Source organism: Marmota monax, unplaced genomic scaffold (assembly GCF_021218885.2).
Source record: "Marmota monax isolate L192 unplaced genomic scaffold, Marmota_monax_Labrador192_F-V1.1 WCK01_AAM20220418_F8-fsc00007, whole genome shotgun sequence".
Taxonomy (NCBI): Eukaryota; Metazoa; Chordata; class Mammalia; order Rodentia; family Sciuridae; genus Marmota; species Marmota monax.
Window position 1 is genome coordinate 14,671,437 of NW_026692781.1, and position 21,299 is coordinate 14,692,735.

Sequence of the window (21,299 nt, forward strand, 5' to 3'; positions counted from 1 at the left end):
AAGTGCCGTCTACTTTCTTCCTCCATCCAGTATCATGTGGCAGGTTCCTGCACGAACTATCACCCCTCCTCAGAGACCTGAATCTCAGGTTTGTGAAAGATCTAGTCTTCTATCTCTGGATCCCGCTTTTTTTCTCTTTTCCTAGGGGTAGTTTTGTTTACTATTGCTACCTCTGAATATCTTGTAAGTTTTGTTTTGTTTTGTTTACAATTTTTAGTAGTTATACTTTTTTTCCTGCTCAATTTCTGTTGTAGTTGACATCCATGAATGACTATACCATTACCAACATAAAGCTTGGCAACAAAACTGAGAATAAATATCAGAAACCTATTCAAAGTCTTATTTTTGGTTTGTCCTAAAATTATCAGACATAAAATTAGAATGTTACTCTCTATCTCCTGATTTTGTGATTATTTCTAGGATGGTGATTGGGTGGAAATAAGTTTTCAAATATTGTTCCACTGGACACCAGTCCGGTACCTGACAGATGTGCTTGACAAGGATGACATATATTCATAGACTTTCTGTAATTTGCCTGACCGGAGCCCCAAAGGACTATTTAGAAATATTTGAAGCACTTATTTGTGGAAGGCAGAAGTTTGACATGATAATCAGTCATGTAAAATCTCAAGATAAAAAGAAATTAGCATGTCACACTCACTTCCTTCATGTCAGACTTAACTACATCCGATGATTATGAAAAGGATGGTAAAAACCTAGGGTCTATTTTAAGTCTACATATCAAATAATGCATTGTGAATTTGGCATAAAAATATTGTATACTGATCTTAGAGTATAATTGTGTATAAATGGTAAATGTCCAATAGGTCTTCATAGACTCTCCATCCTTGAATCTGCCCAAATATGAAATATCACCAGAAATAAATGATGGGATAGAAGACATCAAAACTCATAGTTAAATGTTCACCATCTCTCCTTTTTCCTACCTATGAAAGAATTCTATATCATCATGGTGATTTAGAGCAGAGTTCTGGAAGGTACTGGTCTAGATAACAGAATTAAAGAAGCTAGATTACCAGGGTATTGCTCTACATCAGAAAGACATATGCAGAGTGAAGAAGGAAGAAAATAGAAAGCACTTGTGTGTGTTGTTAGCAGAGGAACAAGAAAGTGGGAGGAGGAGGAAGTGAATATTGTTGTGGAAGAGCAGAGAGAATGAGACAGAGCAGAAGTAGTGAGTTCATAGAGGAAGTGGGAAAAACAAAATATGGGACTACAGTAAAGGTGAAGAGTTGCAGGGAATTTATGTAAGAAAATTGTATTCCTGTGAGATGCCCATTTATTAATAAACATTAATAAAGTTTTCCATGGCTTTTCAAGACTTTTTCTAATTAATTTGAATAGCACATGGATTTGGTTGAGACAAAAAAGGAGAGAAGAGGCAAGCCTCAGATGTCCCAGGTATATTCAAGACCCAGTCAAAGAGGAGATTCCTTTAGGTTATAGGTATGCATTATGTCAGGTTCCCCTCTAAGAACCTATGAAGGCTGACCATGTATCTCAGGGGTAGAGGATTTGCTTGTTAAGTGCAAGGCCCTAGATTTATCACCATCACTGCAAAAGAAGAAAAAGCAACTTGAAAGAACAATGAATACTTACTGCTCTTTCTAGTTATATGCATGTTCCCTCTCTGTCTAACCTAAATTTTATATTGTAATAAAATTGTATCAACTTTACTATTCAGGTAAAAATGACAAAACAAAGCTATACTTAATAGCTGGACTTACTTAGGGTATTTGGGGGGTTATATAGTATTAAGTATGATTCCACAGATATACATCATTGTATTTGTTGACACTATTTACATGATCAAGATTCTACTCTTAAGCCAGGTGCAGTGGCTCACACTTACAATTCCCAGATGTTTAGGAGGCTGAGGCAGGAGAATTGCAAGTTCAAGGCCAGCCTCGGCAACTTAGCAAGGCCTTAAACAGCTTAGTGAGACCCTGTCTCAAAATAAAAAAAATAAAAGGGCTCAATGGTTAAGTGCCCCTGGGTTCAATTTCTGGTACCAAAAAAAAAGAAGAAGAAGAAAGATTCTACTTTTCAAAAAATATGGTATACACACATTGCTAATATATTTCTTGTTTCATAGTGACTCCCTCATTTTCTTAAAAAAATTCTGAAGCAAATATTTAATACCCACTTACAGCATTAGGGACTTAGGAGTCTAGATAATGACACACAACTATGCCATCTGTCTAATGGGTGAGAGTGCTCTAAATTGGCAAGGTAAAATTGATGAGCCTCCAAAACTACTAAAAGAGTTCCATTATATGTGTAAGAGAAACTGCATAGGCCCTTTGGGAGCCTTTGTCTTTTATTATAAAAACTTTTGCCTCTGAGTTCTGTGGATTCCACTTCCAGAAACAGGAGCATTTCACATCAGACCAATCCTCCCACAGAAAATAACAATGAACTTTGAACAAATGGATCTTTTTAATGACCAGGCCTGAGACAAGGATATGTGAGGGAGGCAATGCCTCCCACAAAATTTAAGGAAATGCAAAAAAATAAGCAAATTTTAACACCCTCAGTGATCAAGAGAAATAGAATTCAAATTCCATATTTTTAAAAGCAAAATTAACATCTGCAATGAGTATAATACCAAATTTCTAATAAAGAATAGAATCAGTATTAATGATCTTTTTTTTTTACCTCTACTGCTAATATGCTCAGCACAGCACCGTTACTGACCTATCTTTATTTAAAATGTTGTTATATTTTTCCTTGTGGATGTTTGTATTAATTTTGTAATGACAAATTAAAATTAAGGCAATTTCATAGGTTCTGTGAAAGAAAGAGGTAGCTGCCCAGGGAGTAACAGAGAATTGAGGCAAAAAAAAAAAAATGTGATGATCATATGTCCCTATAAAGTAATCAGTTATTCTGCCAACTGTCAAAATGTGTATGTGAATGGTGAATGTTACTCTTTCAGCAGTGCTGAACACTTCCCAGCCATCAATGTTCACCATCAGTTGGATCTTCATCTGTTTGCTTGGCATTTGTTGTGTGGTCTATTCTAGGGCAACTCCCATCTAGAATATTACAGAACAATTTGCCAACTGAAACCAAAATTTCTGCAAAGGGAATAATTACTTAGGACACCACTGGGGAAAGTCCCCCCAAAGGTGGTAAAAAAAAATATTTTGGAAATGATCTTTATTTTCCATCATTCAAATGCATGTGTACAGAATTTGGTACTGGGGATGTGTAGTACATTCAAGAATTTGGTACTGTGTATGTGTAGTACATTCAAGGATTCTCTGCCAGAACCCTCCAAGGTAGAACTTGCTGCTTAGCAGTAAGAGGTGCAATTCAACAGGCAGCCCAGCTATATGCAACTTGGGAATCTACTTCAGCTGTAAAGAGCCACCTCTCCTGAGATGACACCCCTCTCAAGGCAGCCTACTTATGATGATGAGCACAGCAGGGATTTAAAGCCCCCAGCATTTTGGTCTAAGACAAAAATTATAATAAAAAATAAAAATTAATAAACCTGAAGAACATCATTTCCCTTCATAGCTCCTGCTAAGAACATCAAAGATTTGCTGATCTGCAACAAATTCAGCTTCTCCCTTGGCCCAGTCCTTCTTCTACCCTCTTCCATTCACATCTTGTCCTCCAAAATCTCCATCTAAATATCTCCTTCCAGAAGACCCAACTTGAGACAAGGAGATAAACTTGCTAGCATTTTTCTTCTTATAATTACTTAGAACAACACTAAAAACAACGTTTGAAAAAAAGAAAAGAAAAATCTAACTCCATTTGCAATGTGTCTTTTTTGAGCTCTCTCAATTTAGTTATAAATTATGCATATAGTTATAACATTTGGATTCATATTTTTCCATTGATATTATTTAATACAATTCCTTGTGACAACTTCATTCACATACAGTGTTTATCTTTTGCAATAATGCCCTTACAGTATTCCACAGTAGATTTCTTACCTGTCTCCAAATCTATGGTTTTAATGGGTTTTTTTTCCCATTTTTTTCCACAGCTAAAAATAGTGTTGTTATAAATATTTTTGTATAAATTGTGTTCTTGCTTTTTTTTAATTAATTCTTTTGAAGTTGCCTTCTTAGCATTGGACAACAGTCCTCTGAATATCAGCACTGGGACCAGTAAGCAGAGAAGGGAAGAGCAAAAGAGGAAAGGATGGGGTGTCACCTAACAACCAATTTTTTCCATATAATATATATATATATATATATATATATATATATATATATAAATGGAGGATATAGAAATCTGAAACAATCTGAATTTTCACCAAGTTCTGGCTATCTTCACTTTCCTATGAATCTTTTTGACTAATCTGCACTGTGAGTGTGGTCACTGAATTATATTTGTTTAGGGCACCATTATCCAAAATCTGCTTTATAGACTAAGTTCACCAATGTGTATTATGAAAGAAAAAGTGTTCAGAGGACAAACATATTTGAGAAATACTGTATATTAAGGAGGTTCTCTTCTTTCCCTTCTTCTTTTTCCTGCAATACCAAAGATTTAATCCATGCCCTTGTGCGTACTAAACAAGCCCCTACCACTGAACTACATTCCAGCTGTTAAGCTCTCTTCTTGAAAATTAACAATGTACAGGGATGTGTTACAGCTTTGGGGAATTCTAACAATAAAGGAATTTGTTAAATTTGTTTAATCTACCTAATAGAATTAGTAGTCTCTGGAAAATAGTTTGTGAAACAAATGTATACATGGGTCCATAAAAAACTTTCAGAAAAAATTATTATGCACACATATGTTAACATACATATATGATGGGCTAGGGTTATGGCTCAGTGGTAGAGTACTTGCCTAGCACGTGTGAGGCACCGGGTTCAATCCTCAGTAGCACATAAAAATAAATAGATAAAATAAAGATATTGTGTCCATCTATAACTAAAAATAATTAATACATATATTGCTTATTAGTTAAGATGTAGCTATCTCCCTATAGAAACCCATTTATGCTATTACTGTAGCATCCCCATCAGCCCCAACCACCCATCCAGTCATACTTTAAATATTTGACAAAAGATTATGAAGTTGTTTTAAACATGTTAAAAATCACTTTATTCATTTCTAGACATTTATATAATGCAGTTTTAAAGAAAGATAACAGCTGAGGGAAACAACAGGGGAAAAAGCATAAAACTTAAGATGAATTTTTTTATATACATATGAAGTTGCTGTGTGAGAATAAGAGCCCTCAGCAGATGTACAAATCCATTATCTCTTCACATGGCAATATGTTCTTCCTTTCAGAAAATTTGAACAAGTTGAGAACATAAAATAATTCAAACAGACTGAATTGCAGAGCAGATAAAATAAAAATGATTGGCACAAGATAATGGAACAGCACAAGAGATGTTACTTACCTAGGTGAGCTTAAACCAGGGCAGTAACCAGTGACATTCACCATTGAACAAAGCCCTCAAATACATAATAATTCCATTAAATAGAGTAGATTTCTGCCATGTGCGTCTACATGCGCATCCTACGTTAAAACCCAATGACAACGTTTTTCACACCTTGTCATGTCAGCCTTGTTTCTCAAAGGCTCATGGCATCTACTCCATGACTCACATGATCTGTGTATCCAGAAACAGGTATTTTTGAATGTACATCTGGTGATAAATATTAAATATACAAGATGAGAGTTCTAAAACAGCCTACTCTTTTCATTCCCACTTGGTGAATACCTAGTGAAGACTGAACTCTACAGAATCCTCAGAATTCTCCTCCTGTCTTAAAATTCCAAATGCCATTTTCCTCAGGATTTTTGGAATTTTATAAAAATTATTAGCCAAGAGGTTCGGTGTGCTGGTGTATAACCATAATCCCTGCTCTTGGGGAGGCTAAAGTAAGAGGATCACAAGCTGGAGGCCAACTTGAGCAACTTAGTGAGCCCCTCTCTCAAAAATAAAATGAGAAAAGGGGTAGAGATGTAGCTCAGTGATAGAAAGCTTGTCCAGCATGCAATGAGGCTGTGGGTTTGATCCCCTGTATCAGGAAAAAAAAAAGGTAAGGAAAGATTCTACCAATCAAAATTAAGAAAACTAAAAGCCAGAGTTAAAAGTACTTGCACAAATTCAAAGAAAGAATGTTGTCTAAGCTTTTTATGAAAACAGCAGTATTTCGTGCACACTGATTTCATTTTTTCACTAAATTATTATAAGAAACGTTGAAAATAGAGCTAAAATAATAATACTTTATGGTTGAAAAATACAAGCTCTGACATTAGGAGAACCAAAGTAACAAAAGGCAGATTTTTTAACCTCTTCAAGCTTAATCTATTTGTTAGTAAAAGAAAAGTAATAATACTCCTTATGACATGTTGTTGTGAGTTAAGGTACATAGAATATGGAAAGTGCTAAAATAATTATCATTACTACATGTGTAAGTAAAATTTATTTTCTGTATTTCACCATATCTTTCAAAAACTGCAGGCAGATTTTCATGAGATTTGGAAGTTAGTCTTATTTAAATTATAATGAGGTGTTATACTCAAAATTCACTTTGAACTCTGCTTTTCGAAGAATGCAGTAGATGTACTTTATCCTATTTTTCCTACTAATTACAACTAAAATCTTAGACATTTTATATAATGCAAACTTAAAAAGACTCTAAAAGGTAGGAAGAAGGCAGGCTAAGGAACTCAGAATTCAGTGGATCATGTGGTAGTGGGTTCTCTGGATTTTCTCTTTGCCTCATATATTCCAGACTGGGTACTAAAAAAGTCAGCAATCTGAAAATGTTAATGGACTGAGAAAAAAATGAAAGAAGAGCCTATCATCTCCTACTTATGGGTCAGGAGAGAGGCAGCCTAGCAAGACACAACATTCAATCCCACCTCTCTACCTCAGCCAAACATTGCATGAAAAATGGCACCTTCACCCTACAAGGAAGGATACAAAGTCTAGTCTTGGGACACTTGCCAGGCTGTAAGAAGTGCTACTAGTCTTTCCCCACTCCAGCTGGTATCAGAAAGGGCAGAGAAGAAAGTTGAGACTCCTACATTCCTGGTGGTAAAGATGTGAGGAGAGACAATTGGAGGGGACATGGAGACCTGAATTTCCACCGCATCCAGCAAAACAAGGCATGCATTCCACTATTCTCAAGCTGATGTCAGAGAAGCATCACAGGAAGGTCAAAATTGAAACCGGTGGCTTGTGGCCACAGAGCCATTGCCAGTGGTGCCCATGGAGGCCACAAGGGAACCAGTAAGAAAATACTTCTTCACTTCCAGCCAGGTAAGGGTCAACAGAGGCCTAATGGGGAATGCAGTTTGGGCCAAAGTGCAAAGGTATTCGGTAGAGGAGGACGGTCTTTTCAACAAATGGTGCTGAAATCAATGGATACCTACAGGCAAAAAATAAAACCTCAACCTAAATATCCAACCTTTTATGAAAATTTATTCAAATCCCAGATTTAATAAAAAGGTAAAACTATAAAACTTTTAGAAAGTAGTACAGGGGGAGGAAATTTTTAGGATCTAGAATTTAATGAAGAGTTCATAGACATGATACTAAAAGCACAATCCATAAAAGAGTCAATGAATTGCACCTGATCAGAATTTAAAACTTTTGTTCTGTGAAATATTCTGTTAAGAGAATGAAGAGAAAAGATTCAGAGTAGGAGGAAATATCTGCAAAATATTCATCCAAATTTTTAAAAAACTATTAGAAAAAAAATTCAATTAGAAAATGGGGGGAGTATGAAGAGACATTTCTTTAAAGAAGGTAAGATATATAGATGATAAGGAAGTGGAAAAAAATTCAGTGTCACTAAATATTAGAATGCAGATTAAGACCATGATGAGCTACCACTATACACTTCCTCTTATCATGCTGAATTTTTGTTTTCAAGTGACAATACTAAATGTTAGCAAGGATAAGTAGAAATTTTGTCTCTTACATGTTGCTGATGGGAATATACAGCCATTCTGGAAAAAAAGTTTGGCTGCTTAAGATAATTGAGCAAACACTTACCATACAGCCCAGAAATTGTACTCCTGGGCATTTGTCTGAGAGAAATGAAATATGATTAGCAGCTTTATTTATAATAGCCAAAACACTGGAACACTATTCAGCAATAAAAAGGAATGAAATATTGATACATTCAACTTGGATGCATCTCAAGAACATTATGACAAGTTCAAAAAAATCTCAAAAGGACATATACTTTGAATCCTTTTATATAGTATTCTTAAAATAATCAAATTATAGAGATAGAAAACAAATTAGTGGTTGCCAAGTGTTAGGAACAGTGTAGAGAAAAGAGTTGGTTGTGGCTATAAAAGGGCAGGGAGTTTGAAGATATTTTTGATGAAAACATAGTTCTATATCTTGACTGTTCTAATGGCTAAGTAGTCTAAACATGTGATAAAACTATATCAACTCATACACAACCATTGTCTAATTCCTATATAGCTAATTAATATTATATTGTGACTAGGTAAGATGGACCATTGGAAGAAATTGAGAGAAAGGGTAATTGGGTCCTCTGTGTGCTATTTTTGCAATTTCCCATGAATCTATAATTACTTTGAAATTAAAATTTTATGTTTAAAAAAAAATCCCTCTGGGGGCATTATGACTGCCAGTCAGAAGAAATCAAAATGCAACTCAAAACATGTTTGACTTCCAGTTGAAGAAAAATGCCATACATAGAGGTTTTTGTGGTAAAGAAAACAATCATTTTTTTCCAATATGGTTGCGTGATAGTTTTCAACCTCCGACTGCAGATTAGTACTAAGTGGAGAACTGTAAAATTATTCAATGTCCAACCCCACCTCCATGGATTCTGACTTCCCTAACCTAGGATGGTTATAATTATCCTCCAAGATTTTAAAGTGTGCTCTGGACTGAGCCGTGCCATATTTCACTAAGGATTGTAACCTCAGTTCAGCATCTGAACTTTGACACTCTTGTTGAGCCCTTGTATAGGAAAAGTAAACTAAAGGCTTATATTATTTTAATAGTTATGTTAAGGCCAACTACTGAGCCCTGTGAATCTCCTAAATCTTAATTAATGTAGCAGTATTCATTACCCAGAAAGATTAAAAACAAAGTAGGTGACTTTCAATTGATTACTTTTTTAAAGAAATCAATATTTTATCCTTTGGATATCAGTGATTCTTTCAAATGATCCATTTACTTTTCAGTGGTTATAAATAAAAAGCAAGGAAAAAAATGCCCTAAATCTCAGACACTAATTTATGATAAACTATTTCTAAAAGGGTAACTCTATATTGAGTGAACCAAGGTAAATAGCAGTAGGGATTCTTTCATATTTTTCAGGCTAGTAGAATGACAAATGTGTCCTATAAAGAGAACTTAATACAGATTTTTAAATTAAAAATTTAAGCTTTATATTAATTACTACAATTATGAAAGATTGCCAAAATTCCACATTAATATTTATAGCTTCCATTATATATCAAACTTTAAATAACAACAGTTAATGATGCTTCCTGCACAATGTCACATGTTTTAGTCAGTTTTTTCGCTGCTGTGACTGTAAAACCTGACCAAAACAAATGTAGAGGAGGAAAGATTTATTTAGCAGCTCACAGTTTCAGAGATCTTAGTCCAAAAAAGGCTGGCTCCATTCCTCCTTGGGGCTCAAGGTAAGGCAGGATGTCATGAGGGAAGAGTGTGGCAGAGGGAAGCAGCTTACATGGTGATCAGAAAGCAGAGAGAGAGACTCCACTCTTCAGATACAAAACATATACCCCATAACGATGTCCCCAGTGAGCCACTTCCTCCAGCCATACCCCACCTGCCTCCAGTTCCCACTTGGTTAATCCCATCAGGGATTGATTTAATGATTAGATTAAGGCTATAACCCAATCATTTCTCCTCCCAACCTTCTTGCATTGTCTCACACATGAAGTTTTGGGGGACACCTCACATCTAAACCATAACATAGGATATTACAATTAATATATAATGAGGATACAGAGGAGCATCCTGGAACCAGAGGGCATCTGTTCATGTCCCTATTAGCCAATTTACTGGTTATTGGACCTTGAGTGAGTTTTCATCAGTTACCTCACATGAAAATTTGGAGTAATAATATTCTGAGAAATTGATTAAAAATATTAGAAAGCACTTTAAGTTACAATGTGATAAATATTTTATCATTGTCATAATCATAACCATCTTAAAATTTCAATTTATAATTGTTAACTGCCCGCTTATAGGTCTGTGAAACTTTTTAGAAAATTTTAGTCCATATAAATACAGCACCCTTCCCATTATCAAAACTACTGTGTGTTGATAATCAGTAGTTAATTGAAGGGTGATTGTTTCTGAATAGCAAATGACTGAGCCTATTTGCTTAGACAATTCATTGGAAGTAGCCAGTTCCCTTGGCATGTCAAGCCATGTGACATGCAAATGTCATATACCATTTGTAGCTTTCCTTTTAGAAATTAGCAGATATATTTTGTTTCTTTAGACTTTTCATTAGAGGGTATCCTAGCTGTGGTGTTGCTAATATTTTAAACCTTAGATTTAGGAGCAGAAAAATTCTAACAATGTGGGTATAGCTATAAATATTTCATACCCTAAAGCAAGACAGAGGGCCACAAAGATACCTGGAAGAATTTCAAAATGTCTGTAGAACGCAGTAGTAATTAGTATGTATATGATATTAAATAATGTAAGGATGAATGAGTTATGTAATTTTTTTAAACTTCACAAAAATAAAATTATGCAAGATTCTAAAATAATAAATTTCAAATAAGCCTGAGTAAGTGATTTATAAAAATAACTACTAATAATAGTAATTTAAGAACTATCTATGACTTAAATATTGAACCACCACAATGATTTATTGAAATAATTTCAACATTAACTATAAAATTATTACTTTATAATTAACAAAAACATTTTAATATTTGAGTACAAAGGCTTGCCTTCTTTTAAATATTAAGATATATAACTAATTGCATATTTTTATTTCAAATATACTCATTCTTTCTAAGAAAATTATGGTTAAAATAAACAAAATTTAAAATACAAATAATCTAGGTGATTCCTCAAATTTCAGCCATCATTTTTGCACTGCAGTTGTATTTTTTTTTTTTTTTGGTGTTGTTGTTGTTGGGGGAAGGGCAGGGCAGTTCTCTTGCTCAAATTGAGGTATCTACTTAGAAGTATACCTGTATCATTGTCCTTAATTGTGCAAATAATAGGCAAGGTGATTCTGTGTTTTTATTTGTTGATACTCCCTCTGTCTCCCAAACAGAATTAATGGTGTCTTACTATAAATAGGTAATAGGTACACAATAAAATGTAAACAATTAATCAAGCAAATAGAGATAAAGAGAAAAATCAGTGTAGAAAAATAAGACAAAGCCTCAAGTAAGGTTAGAATATACATGGTTCAGTGTGTTTGCCAGAGAAGGATTACAAATTTAGTTCCATGGGGAACACATGATTGGTTTATCATAGACAATGTCCGTATGCTCAGAAGGGGTAGTCTTTTCTGGTACTGAGATCTATGAGACATCTCTCCCAAGAGTCACTATAAAGCAGAACCTTTCTGATAGGATGCACAGCATTGTTGACAACACCTCTACAGTAGTGCTGGCTCACAAGCCTTTTCTTATAACATCTCCCTAAGCTGACTGACCTCACACCATCAAAGCTCAGGAAAACTAATTCCTGAGCCAAAGCCAAACTAAACAGGGTCCCAGGTACTAAACAAACAAGAAATATCAAGACTTAGGCCTTAGCTGTATTAGCTGAACAGAATTAATATATATATATAATTATTAGAGGGAATTTATTAGATTGGTTCCCATGATCAGAGACTAGATAGTCCCACAATGGTTGTCTGCAGACTGTTTTACTGGGAAAAAAACCAGTAGTTTCTCAGTCCAAAAAGCTGGTAGCCTCAGAATAAGAGGGACCAATGATGCAGTCCTAATCCAAGACAGAAGGCCAGAAGGCTCCCTGGTTCAAGTTTACATACAAAGGCAAATGATCCTGGAGTCTGACATCCATGGGCCATGTCAACAGCAAAAAATGCCCCTGCTCAAGAAGAGTTGAGTGCACGCTGCTCTACCACTTTTTGTTCTTTCTGAAACCTCATTCTTATTGAACGGTGGTGCCCACATTTAGTGTCTTTCACCACTCAGGTCATTGACCCACATACCAACCATTTCTAGAAGCACCCTCACACACACACACACACACACCCAGAATTGTGTTTCACAATTTTCTAGGAGTCTTTCAATCATATTGACAGCTTAGATTAACCATCACACTAGCCAAATAAATAATGGCAAGGATTAAGACTCCATCTTAATTCACAGAAAAATTTAAAGTTAACTAGAGGAAAAAATGACCAATATATTTAATTGTCAAACTATCTTTTCAAATAAATTAAGGGCAAAAGAATTACTTAAGCCTTGTATGTTGCATAATTTCTTCCTTATTCATTTAGTATGTGATGGAAACTGTAATTGTAGACCTTACAAAGAATCAAGAGAAAGAAAAAGAAATTATTGATGAGGAGTCTTTAATGAAAAATCAAAGAAATAGGAAGTTTAGGATAGGGAAAAGAAACAACTCATTATTGGTATATGGGTATGAGATGCTTCATGTCAAATTTGGTACCAAGAATAAAAGCCAATGAATACAAATTAAATTTTACAAGAGCACTGAAAGGTGTCGAGTTTTACAAATAAATAGAAAAGGCCCACATTTCTTTAACTGAACTTTCAAGATGAAAAGCCAAATTATCTAAAAAGGAGAAGTGGATATTTATAAACACATGCTAAAATTTCTATACATACAATACCAATGATAGGCACTTTGCACCTGTTCCCCTCAGTACCCAACTTCTATTATAAGAAGCTCAGAGCTGACTGGAAAGTGGAGATCTTAAGTCAATTTACATAATCTACTTGTCTAATATTGTGAATAGACACTAGGAGGTCTTTATGCATTCCACTGATAACTAGGTATTTCCTTTCAGAAACTTACTCCCAGGAAAATCAAGACTTGAGCACTAGCCAAACAAAGAATTACAAAGAAGGCTACAGGTAAATCCCAAGATTAAATCATGTCAAACCAATTAAATCAGACACCAATAGTATCAGAGAAAAATCACGGTGACATATAATAGATGACTTAATATTTAAGGATTAAAGGTAGGCAAATGATCTTTGTTTTTGGCTGAGAGACAATAGGAGAAAGATGAAGACTGAGACAGAAAATGGAAAGTAAAGGGAATTCAAGAGAAGATAAGTCAATAAGACAAAGTGAAGACCAAAGATGGCTTCCTGTCAGCTATCACCTGGGCTGTGCAGGTGTTTGGGGACAGAGAAAAGAATAATGTACAAAGAAATATATTCAGGATCATCCAGGGATAAAGATTGAAAAATACTTTTTAATGTGTAGAGACAAAACAAATAGCTTCCGAATTTAAAAATATCTGAAACAATGAATAAAAGCAGATGTAAAGAGGTAGCTTCCAAACAAGGAGGACCTCGGAGAACACCAGGAAGGGACAGAGCTCCAGGAAAAGAGAAGGAGGTTCAGAAAGCTGTGGGTTTGGAGGAAAAGAAGAAACAGAGGAAGGAAACAATCGGTGTTAGTCAGCTTTCCATGGCTGTGACAAAATGTCTGAGAAAAACAACTTAAAAGGAGGAAAGATTTATTTAGGCTTTTGTTGAAGAGGTTTTGGTCCATAGTTACTTGACCCAATCACTGTGAGTTTGTGGTGAGACAAAACATAGTGGTAAGAAGCATGTGGTAGGGCAGAGGGGCCCATCTCCAGGTAGCCCGGAAGCAGAGAGAGACAGAAAGGAGGAGGCTGACTACACAATCTACTCTTCAAAGGCAGGCCCCCAATGACTAATTTCTTCCAAAATGGTCCTATGTCCTAAAGTTCCTATCGCCACATGATAGTCCAGTTAACTATGAAGCCATCAATGAATTAATCCAATCACAAGGCTAGAACTCTCATGATCCTATCAATTCCCAAGTTCCCACTTGTAAACACGGTGGCTTTGGAGACCCCGTCTTCAACACATGAGTCTTTGAGAGACATTCCAGATCCAAACTATAAGATCAGGTACTGTAAAGTCTGACTATTTGAGATACCAAGTCTCTTTCTTGCCAGACTTTAGTTAAGTGGGAATAGAGCAGAAATCTGCATGGCAAACTTAAATATTGGGGATTGAGTGGATTGTGTAGCCTTGCTATAATGCTATCGATTTTAGGATAAATCTTATTACAGGGAAAAATCATCTTGGACACCAGCCCAGGGTATTTACTTAATGAAACACAGAAAATTCTCATCTGCAACATTCTCATTTATAAGGCAATCCCATAAGTGGATCCTGAAGATATCATCCTAATTAAGTTCTAAGGTATATATAAATTCAAAATCCTAGTAAGCAGGACTCTTTTCATAAATAAGCATCTGTAGATAAATTCCAAAACATTGCTAAATACTTCCTGTTCATGAGAAATATACAATGATGTGAGGTAGCTAACTAGAAAAATTTCATTTTCCTTGTACACTTGGTTGAAGTGAGGACTACAGAACAGCCACACATAAACGGGTGTGATGTGACAGAGGCGAGGGATGAGAAAGTCCAAAGAGATAAGTAGAAACTTACACTTGCTTCTGTGAACAGCAAAGAATACGCACATATTCAAGAAATAGGGTCATTTGGCAGGAACAAGATGAATCATTGGCTAGAGTTAAATTTGAACTGGGTCTGGATTGTTGGTCTGTTGGAAAGGGGACTGACAGATACTTCATGAGAAAGGTGCTCCAGGGGCAAAGGTACAAAGGGAAGAATGTAAACCATTCATATAAGGGGCAGTTATCAAGGGCAAGTAGAAGAAATGCCAGGAAAAATAGGAAAATGACCTCCCTCAGTGATAAAGGAAAGGGCTTTAAATATAAACTTTCAGGAGCCAAGGAAGTAATAGGATGAAAACAGTATTTAATTTCTCTTTTCCTGTGGCTTTTCACAAGTTAAACAGACAGCCAGGATTACTAGAGAAAGATACCTACTAAAAAGTGGGGAAGCGACATTCAGAAAATCTTTCAGAGCCTTTTACACTATTGATTTCAGGCTAAAGACATAGCCAATATAACACACATATATTGAAATAAGGGCATTTGTGTGTGTTGTATGGTCATTGTCTTTTGAAGAACTGCTTTACATATAGTAAGTTACCTCTGGAAAAGCAAATTATCACTTCCCTCCTACTATAAGTGGAATGGAATGTATACTCCTGACGTTTTATTGAGACCTTTATTTCACATGTGACAGGGCAAATCTGGAGACTAGAAATACTGTTAAAATATTCTTACAGAACACTCTAGGGCTACTGTGAAAACTCCATTTGCTCACTGGTTTTGTTTCATTGAGTTTCTAAAACCTAAAAATCTCAAGAGAATGTGGTAAGATAATTTTTTTGAAGTTGGATCAAAGCAAAAAAAAAAAACTATCATCCTTAAAATAAATTATGGAATACATTCTAAGAGGGTGAACTGAACACTTCATTCAATTTTCCATGCTACCATATTACCCAAGTAATAATAATTGCACATTTAACAGTGTGAGAGACACTGAATAACAGTCTTTAAAAAAGTAGCAAATAATACTTTCCTCAGCTGCAGAAATCTTTGGAAATGCTATATACATATTTGAGGTCAGAATTTGGTTTGAAGTGTTTAGAAAAAGGAACAAGATATTTAAATGAGACAAATGGCTTAGAGGCTTAATGGAAACAGATGGATAGCAATTAGAGAGAATGCTAAGCATGAAGCACCACTGCAAATAGTTCCCGGCTGGAGAAGAGCAGATGATCTGAGCCTGGGCTGAGAAAGGATAAGAAGAAATCACTTGTTCCAGCTCTTGTTCAATCTTTACTTCTAAGTTTAAAAAATTAAAGAATGTTAAGACCAAAAAATAGCAACATAAGAAATGTGATCAGATGAAAGTGGTCTGTATGACTCATGGTATTCATATAATTCATTCTTTTTCTCCTGCTTCTCCTACCCCTCCCTTTTCTGTTCTCCTTTGGTCTATTTGCTTCTTAACTAAAACTCAGGATTTTTTTTCCCTAGCCTTGTCATTTTCTTCCTTTTACCAGGAAGGGCCACAGACTTCTCATAAACACAACTTGGGTTAAGTAGCTAAAGGAGAGAGGAAAAGGACCTGCTGATAAAGAGGATTGGGTAAAGAGGGATTGGCTCCTAAAATTTAATTTTTTCATGGTCAGCACACCTAGAAAAATTGAATAAAACAGGAAAGGATTAAAATGGCTTATAGATTTGCCAGGTACACTTTCAAGAACAGCTGATTGGAAATCCCCAGCTTGGGAATAACCAGCATGAGGGACAAGTTGGAAAAGATGCAGAACTGTTTCATTTTTAATAGTACTTGGTATATCCTGATTATATTAATCATATTACACAGGGATATTCAAAAAATACAAGGCTTGTTGTTTTGATTAGATATTTCCTTTTTGACACAACCATTTAAAATAACCTAACACACTAGTGTTAGGAATTGACAGGATTTGCTGGACATTCTTGTAACTACTCACCTTCAAAATTCTTAGACAAGTATCTTGACCATTAAAGACCTAACTGAAATCATGTTGTGTCAGATAAGATGAATAATACAGGAAAGAGTATATCTGAAGAATTAAAATATTTTGAGGGAAAACACATTTTTCTAATTATCAACTGGTATTTAATTGAAAGGAGATGTTTACTGCTAAGGGTAACAACATGAACTATAAATATTCCTTGGTTGGTTGGTTGGTTGGGAATGGAAAAACTGCTGGGATTTTCAAAATATGTATCAAACTAATTATAGAAAATAAGTATATAGGTATACATATCATAAAGTGGAAAAAATAAACACATAATAAATATGTATATATCCTAAATATAAAAACATACGATTTGCTTAATCACAGAAGCACTAAAGTGGACATTAGAGATTACTTAGATGTGTTTCTTAGCATCAAACCACTTCACAGAGAATTTATCCAAATATTTTTAAGTATTATTAGAGAGAGTGAGAACTATTCAAAGAAATACACAAAAATAAACATCCACAATTCTCAAAGAAGCATGAATTTTCAATCTCAAAAGGGTCAGCATACGATAAAATGTAGGTTAATGAATCATATTAGAGTTATCCCCCTTCTCCAGGGTTTTGCTTTCCATGGTTTCAATTACCTGTGAGTCAACTGAAGCCTGAAATATTTATGTTTGTATTGACTCTTTCAAGAGAAAGAGACTGTTTTAGTCAGCTTTTTTTTTTCTTTGCTGGTGTGACTAAAAGACCCAACCAGAACAATTATAGAGGAAGAAAAGTTTGTTTGGGGGCTCATGGTTTCAGAGGTCTCAGTCCATAGATAGAGGGCTTCATTCCTTGGGGCTCAAGGTGAGGCAGAACATCCTGCCGGAAGAGTGTGGCAGAGGGAAGCATCTCACATGATGATCAGAAAATAGAGAGACCCCCATTTCCCAGATACCAATATATACCCCAAAGCCATACCCCCAATGCCCCACCTCCTCCAGACACACCCCTCCTGCTTCTAGTTAGCACTCAATTAATTCCACCAGGTGATTGATTCAGTGATTGGGTTAAGGCTCTCGGAACCCAATTTTTTCTTCTCTGAACTTTCTTGCATTGTCTCACATAAGCTTTTGGAGGACACCTAACATCCAAACCACAACAGAGACCACATTCGCATGACTTATTAAGTGTTGTTACAATCTTTCTATTTAGTATTAGTTATTATTAATCTCTTACTTGTCCAATTTACAATTTAAACTTTCTCATAGGCCTTTGAGGAAGAAAAGCATAGTATGTGTAGAGTCCAGACTATCCATGTTTTCAGGCATCTACTGAGGGCTTTGGAATATAGCCCTCATAGATAAGGGGGACTACTGTTCATGGCAAAAAGAATTCTACCTGAACAAGGCCTGGACAACACCTTTTGTAATGAGGTTGACCAAATCCCTTCACTATTCTTAAGCTTTCACTTGCATATGAAATGAAAGATTTGGACCAAATAATTTGAGTTTTATTTCAATACTTACACTTTATGAATTCATAAAATTTTGTAATATTGAGGAAATGTGTTTTCAACCTTAGATTATTGTTTAAAATTCAACCGGTTCCCAAGATTCAAAATGTACCCAGTATGCTTTCATTTTTAAAGAACATTTACATATGGTGCTGTGTGTGTAGCTCAGTTAGTAGAGCTCTTACCCAACATGTGCGAGACCCTGGGTTCACTCCTCAGTACCACTTACATAAATAAATAAAAATTTAATAACACATGTATTTAACAAATATGTATAATTTCTACCATGTGCTGAGTATTGTGCTCTTCATCATGGATATGGCAGTGAACAGAAAGAACCTGAATCTTGCCCTTGTAGGGTTTATAAACTAGTACCCATATCACAGGAAGGCAAAACTGTGGTGTGATTGTTTTTTTCATCTTTTTAATCTCATTTTCTGGAGTTGCTATGTTATGGTTTGGATCTGGAATATCCCCCAAATGCTCATGTATGGAAGGAAATGCAGCAATGTCCACAGGTGGGGATTTGGGGAAATGATTGGATCATGAGTGTTCTATCCCCCTGAGTAGATTAATCCATTTGATGGACTAATAATTTGAATGAATGCCTTGGTGGAAACTGTAGGCAGATATGGCATGGTTAAAGAAATAGGTCACTGGAGCTGAGCTCTTGAGAGCCTCTTCTCTCTCCCTGTCTCTCTCTCTCTCTCTCTCTCTCTCTCTCTCTCTCTCTCTCTCTCTCTCTCTCTCTTTCTCTCACTCACTTTCTCTCCCCCACTGCTTCTCAGCTTCCATGAGCTGGCCATCTTGCTTTCCTCCACTGCCATGAGCTGAGCGCTCTCCTCTCTTCCACCAAGATGTTCTGTATGACCTCAGGGATAGGGCAGTGGAGCAGGCAACCCATGCACTAAACAATGTGCCAAATAAACCTTTGCTCCTCCAAGTGGTTTGTGTAAGGTATTTTGGTCACAGCAATGAAAAGCTGACTAATACATGCTACATGTAATACTTTTGAAATAAAAGAAAGTTGCTATGTTTAAAAATGCAACTGTTTTAAGAATCACATAGTCCTACTCTATCTTAAAAATAATGATGCATGAAGGAATATTTATATCTTGAATGACTTCAGGATTTTAAACAAAAACTAGACAACTGCTCAGATCTGTTCTTACAAACAATGGATCTGTAAGAAAAAAAATTGATGATTATTATACAAGATCCTTGTGGGCTGTTTAGCACAGGATCAAAAGTGGAATAGCAGGCTGCTTGCAAGCTTGGATACTATCTGGAAACCTAGGAAACTCTTATAAGCACTGTGATAATAAAACACTAGAAAGTTTATTTTAAATTATTATGTACAAACATCAGTAGTCCTATACCACATAGTAAAAGTTCTACTTAAGGATAGATTAGTTCCTAAAGTAAAGTAACATCGCAGATGAGGCCATTATACCACATAAATTCATTCTGAAAGCTCCAGAACACTGCCTTCTTCTTGATCAATTTTGTTCTCATCACTGTTTATTGACCCCTGTCTAGTCTTGTGTGGTGCACTTTTGTTTCCTTAGAGTTCTTCTTGTCTGAGGACCTATTTTTCAGAAATCAGAAATTTCTTCTAACATTTGCAGTTGTTAGGCTTTTCAGTCAAATATTGCCTTTTTATTACAATTCTGTTCCTCTCCTTTAGAATAAATTTTTTCATCACTAGTAGCTCTTCTAAATCATTCATATATTCTATAGGAATTTCTCCTGATTGAAACTTTAGAGATTATTTGCATTTTTATTATAAGCATTTTTTATCAATCTAATAATATTAGCTTTCTATATATTTTCATTATTATTTTGTTATTGCTATAACTATTATTAATCAATATTTAAAGTCTTATGTACATGTAATATAGAAATGACTGCCAAAATGTAATTGGATTAATGCATGCAATATTGAGGATAACTAATCAATTATCTAGGAAAAATCTTTGCAATTTTAGTGAACTGGGAAGTAGTATGCCATTTCTATAGGCATTTTATAATTTTGAAAAATATAGGATCATATACTAGAAATAGTACTGGCCTATTGATCTGTAGAACCGTGTTTTAACCACTCTTCCCTTAATTCTACAGTAGTATTTTCTTATTTTGTGTGACATTTATCATGCTATAGTTTAAACCTGTGTCATGATCATAGATGGTAGAAACAATCTCTGTTTTTATCTATAGTTTTTAAGCATATTAGAATACAGTGATTTTTCATATGTCTTATCACTAACTTGTAAATTTACCTTAACAAAAATGTTTAAATCTTATAAATGCAAGCTTATTTTTGAAGATACAAAATCAAACTAAATGTTGGCTGAGCTGTCAGGAAAATTTCAATCTGGCTAGGGAAATGATGCAAATTATAATCTTCCAAATTTGACTACTAACTACACTTAATCCAAGTCCTCTCCCTTTGTTGTACAATGCAAACTACAAAGAGCATTTGAATGTGAAGATGCTCTGTCTAAAGCATTCCAGATCCCCTTAATCATCAGTACTGATTCAGTTTTGCAAGGGTACCTGACTTCTTTTACCAGTTAGTCCTGCATTGGGCATGTACCATGAATGTACTAAGCACTTTCCTCTCCATAACAATATTGATAAGCATTATTATGTGCATTTTCCATGTAAAGAAGGTATGACTCAGAGAAGTTATTTGCCCAAGTACTGCTACTAGACTCTTTCCAGTTTTATGGCCCTCCCATCTTTTCAATAAAATATGGTCACTTTTCTCTATTGTATCAGTAATAACAAAATCATTATATCTTAGTAAATCCTCCAAAAAGCCTATTAGAAACATCCACAGAAACAACAGGAGCTGATCAGTACAGAACACACACACTATTGCTTTTTCTGTACTCACATTCAAGGCATTTCCAGGAGAATTAAGAATTGAAGCCAATTACTAGGAACTATCTACAACATTGTGTTGTTAAGTATTCTGAAGACTTATATGAGATCACTAGAAAAAAAGTGCCATAATTAAATCCTGATATTATTTTTAAAAGTGTCATAATTAAGTCTTGATATTTGTCATGAACATACAAAGGAAAAGCTGTTGTACCCAATTCACCTATTTCTCTATTTCAAATCTATAGAGTACCTTAAATATACTTTTGCTGATTTATGGTCACTTCATTTTTCACT